The 4,820-nt window shown below is 38.6% G+C and overlaps 1 pseudogene; it reads right to left on the bottom strand.

The window, feature by feature from the left end:
• Positions 1-2,950: 2,950 nt before the first annotated feature.
• Positions 2,951-4,280, bottom strand: LOC128628355 (T-complex protein 1 subunit eta-like; annotated as a pseudogene).
• Positions 4,281-4,820: the final 540 nt, after the last annotated feature.

Raw genomic sequence — 4,820 nt, 5'->3', positions numbered from 1 at the left:
CCCAGGAGTCATTTAGCACTAGGTGACACTTTTGGCAATGTGTAATTAAACGGCTTGTTTTAGAAAAATTACACACTGTGAAACACATAATAAAAGAGGGGGAAAGGTAACATGCATGAATGTGCAATTTAGATTGTGGCAGAAAAGGAGCACAGCTGGGAGCTTGACAATTTTGGCTGCGGTTCCTTAGGTCAGATTTAGAAAAACAAATCACTGTATGTTTCAACATTATTCAGGTGATGGATAAATCAACTACCCGATTAAAAATACCTTTCCTTTTTTGTTTTGCTACTTGAGACTGGGGAAATTATAAAGGTCACAACATGAAGGGAGATTGTCATTTAATTTGGATGCCAGCATCACCTTTTTAAAGGTACTGATATTTGGTTCATAGGAAAAATAAGGAGAATTTAAGTGACTCTGACGTGCATTATTCTAAACACAAACGTTTTGATTCAGAGTAATGAGATGTACTAGATCTTTAAAACGGGACAGTTTTGGGTCAATGGACCAATATAGCGGGTCATATTTCATTTGTTTTTAAAAATATTTTTGTAGTTTCATTTTTCCTTTATTCTAGTATTCAAGAATACTTTTAGGGACTGGGGGCTCTAAGGAGGCTACAGTTATCAGCTCCCCATTCGTTCAGAGTAACTAGACTAGGGTTTGCCTTTGCTATGTAACAGCTGACCACAGTGAGATCTCTAAGAACTTTTGAAATATATGGTTTGTATTACGTGGAACAGGTTCAGGGATCTTAAATAGAATGAGAAGTTCTAAAACTCAGTTTGATATCTATCCTTTGTACCTCCACATTGGGTATTATTTGTGAAACTCCCTTCTCTGACCCTAATCTGTGATTCTACATTCTTGATTCATGTATCTTTGATTTTTTTTAAGATGTCTTATTCCCTTTTTTGAAGATCCCATCAGGTATGCAATCTCTCAGTCTGATGGCTTTCCAAACTGGGGCTATCTCAATAAATTCCTACATGCTATAAGTATTTTTCTGTGGTAGAATCACATTCAGTATTTATTGGGGAAAAAAAGAAAAAAAATTCCATCTTGATGAGGCTGTAAAATGTTTTATAGTTTGCAGGTAGGTATTCAGTTTCTGCTGATCTCGTCATTCTCTCTCTTTTTGCTGATGCTGGCAGATGTCTCATTTTTGCTCTTAGTACTATGCTTTGCTTTCAAGGTGCTTTGGGTCTCACATTCATTTATCGGAAGATACTTCTTAAAAATGGTATGCTTATCAAAAATATATTTTGTCCCTTTCAGCTCATGTTATTTAATATCCTCTGCAGTAAATTCCCCAAGTAATGGAAAGTTTTGAACAATAAATTCCCAATTCACTTTCTCTAAAATCTACTTCAGTGTTCATCTCTATTTGTTACTAAGGCAAAAGTAACTCTATAGTTTGGAAACTTGATTTTAAAAATAAATTAGAAATTGAAGAGAGGAAATGCAATACATTCCATTCTTAAGAGCTGTGCATCTCATTTCTCATTAATAGCTTATATGATTAAATGTGTTCCACAGGCATTGTTTTCATCATGGAAGATGACTTTGCCCACATGTGAAATGTATATAAATGAAATCATACTGTATGTAAACATTTTGGTCTAATATTTTTGCTTTTAACAGGACATTAGTAAGATTTATCAATATTGCTACACATAATTAGCTCATGTACTTTCACTATGTAATGAATATTATATGCATAATATTCACTATATGAATATGCCATTCTGTATCTAACACTGGTGAACATTTTAGATATTATAAATAATACTAATATAAAGATTGTTTTATATGTATTTTGATGAACTCTGTATGCATTTTGTTAGGCATATACATAGGCATTGAATAGTTGCTTTGCAAAATTTATGAATGTTTACCTTCAGTAAATACTGGCAAACAATTCTGTGAAATGAATATACCAGGTTACACTCCCACATCAGCAGGAGAGTTCGTTTCCCCGTCAATGCTTGGAAGTACCTGGACTTTGCTATATATTAGTCATACTGGTAAGGATAGTCTGGTATTTCATTGTTCTATTTTTTATTTTTCTTATGATGAATAAGATTTTGTATACTTTTTCGATTGTGATAATTTGAATGGCTTTCATTGAAGTAACTGCCTACGTCTTTAGCAGATTTTCTTTGGGTCGTTATTGTTTATCTGAAATAATTCTATTTGTAGTCTTGATTTGTTATCATGCATATGTGTGTATACAGACACATGCATATTTACTGGTAATATTTCCCTGTGGCTTGCCTTTTCAAAGTTTTATTAGTGCATTTAAGAAATAAAAGTTCTTAATTTTAATAAAATCCAATTTGCTAGTTTTTTGTCTTTTTTGTCATGTCATAATCAACGGACCGTTTATGTGTGTGTGTTCCTCTATTCTACATCTTTTTTCATTGATCGAGCTCTACAAATGCTAGTAGTCACTGTTTACTCACACAGAATTTTAACAAAAGTTGAATATCTGGTGTTAAGTCCTCTGGTGCCATAATTGTTTTGATTACTATTGGTCATTTACATTCCATGTATATTATAGAATTAATTGTCAATTTTCATAAAACAATCTACTGGGTATTTGCTTTGAATAATGTTAAATTTGTAGATCAATTTGACAAAAGTTAACATTGTTACAATGTTGTCTTCAAATCCATGAATATATTGTAATATTAATGTCTTTAATTTCTCCCAAACGTGTTTCGTAGGGTTTTTTGTTTGTTTGCTTACTTGTTTTGTGCTGTTTTTAGAGAGCTAACAATTTTAGGTAGTTTTTATTTTCAGGTATTTGATGTCTTTATATTTTTGTAATTAGTATAATTTTCAAATGTTTATTTTTATTTATTTTTAAAGCCTTAAGGATTATTTAAATAACCCCCAATTAGAACGCAGCGAGCCATTCACTACGCCTTCCTTATAATACCAATCAACCTAGACAAGACCGGGAGAGTAAGGGCGTGCTGCAGCCAGACTGCCAGCCAGTTGTGGGAAGCTGGGGGTGCCTTTCAAGGAGGTGGCCATGACCTCGGCCCTCGCCAGCAGCTGTGGGAGTGTCCACTGTTGAGCAAGGATTCTTGATGCTTTCACCTACGGACATGGTAAGACACACAGCTTCAGAGGCTGCAGTCAGGGCATTGGTCCGAACCATAGCTGACTCCCACACAGAGGCCTCAAAGTTTCCAGCAGTGTCCTTGTTGATGTCTACTCCACACCACATGCCCCCTGGGCAAGCTAAGCCTGTAGCATGTTGGTATTTGTGGCATCAAAGCCAGCACTGCCACACAGCTGGCATGGGATAATTTCCAAGACCTTGGCATATGCTCCAATCAACAGCTGCTGTTTTCCAGGAATGGTCCTGGAGTAATCCTGCAGGTACTCGGAAAGCTCCATCCCCATGGCCCCACCACCAGCCACCACTGAATCATTCTCCATGGTCCTCTTGACAAACATGATGGCATCGTGCAGGGACTGCACACACTGTCTGCTCCATAGATTGCTCATGGAGGATGACGGTGCTAGTCTTAGTCTTGGGGCAGCCTGTGAGGAATTGTACGTGTCACCCCCAAACTTGGCTTCTTTGAAGACCTGGAAGTGGCCCAGCACATCTCCTGATAGAGCTTTCACACTGGTCTGTATGGAGCCTGCACAGGCCATACTCCTCCTCTTCAGATCCTCCCCTGGCACTGAGCCAGCACAGCAACAAACTCATCCAGCATTATTACCGCATCTACCACCATCTTGTGAAGAAGGCTTTCTGCTGGGGAATCAGCTTGGAACTCAGAGAGGTCATGGCACATTTTTCCAGCAGCTTCTGTTCCACTTATCTTCCCTCTTCACAGCCACAGCGATCTCTTTGATCTTGTTAACTGCCAACTGGGTGGCAGTGGGGAAAACTCAGATGATGATTTGTGGATGCAAACCTTTCTCCACCTAGGGTTTCGCATGCTTCAGAAATTCTGCAGCCAGCTGAGTCACTGAGCTGGTGCCATCACTGACATCAGTATCTTGGGATTTGGCCGTGTCCACTAACGTCTTTGCGTCAGGATAGACAACCTCAAGGAGTTTCAGAACTGTGGCCCCATCGTTAGAAGTTGTGGCTTTTCCTCTGCCACCCACAATGAGCTTGTCCATGCCACGGGGGCCCAGGGTGGTTCTCGCAGCCTCATCAGTCACCTGGCAGGCACTGATATTACAAGCTGGGGGATAACTTGGGAACCATCAGTCCCTTCTTTCACCCGGGAAACTGATGTGGGCATCACCTTCGACGCTTATTCTGTGGTCTGCTACTCCTCTTCTTAGCTCCACATCGGGGCCTCTCAGCAACCCCACGATACCCCTAAATTTTTATTTAATTTTATTTATTATCTTTAGAGGGGAAGGGAAGGAGAGAGGGAGGGAAATATCAATGCATGGTTGCCTGTCATGCATCCCCTGCCGGGAACTGGCCTGCAACCCAGGCATGTGCCCTGATTGGGAATTGAACTGCAATACTTTGGTTCATAGGCCTGCACTCAATCCACTGAGCTACACCAGCCAGGGCCCTAAATTTTATTTTTAATGTGTCCTGGTATTTCTGGTGTCTTAAATGCATGTTTTTTCTTTGATCATTCATGTAAGGTATTGACTTTATTCAATTTTACAAAGACTCAACTTTGTAATTTGTGGATCTCTCCATTTTATATGTTTTCTACTTCTTGATTTTATACATCTCTATCTTTATAGTTGCTAACTTCTACATTTATTGTGTTCGATTTTTCTAAATTCTTAAAATAATCCCTTCAATAGTATCTTCAGCT

The sequence above is a fragment of the Artibeus jamaicensis genome, unplaced genomic scaffold (assembly GCF_021234435.1).
Source record: "Artibeus jamaicensis isolate MK-2021 breed Jamaican fruit bat unplaced genomic scaffold, CSHL_Jam_final contig_1832, whole genome shotgun sequence".
Classification (NCBI taxonomy): domain Eukaryota; kingdom Metazoa; phylum Chordata; class Mammalia; order Chiroptera; family Phyllostomidae; genus Artibeus; species Artibeus jamaicensis.
Note: the sequence above shows the minus strand (reverse complement) of the source record. Positions and strands in the feature narration are given on the sequence as shown.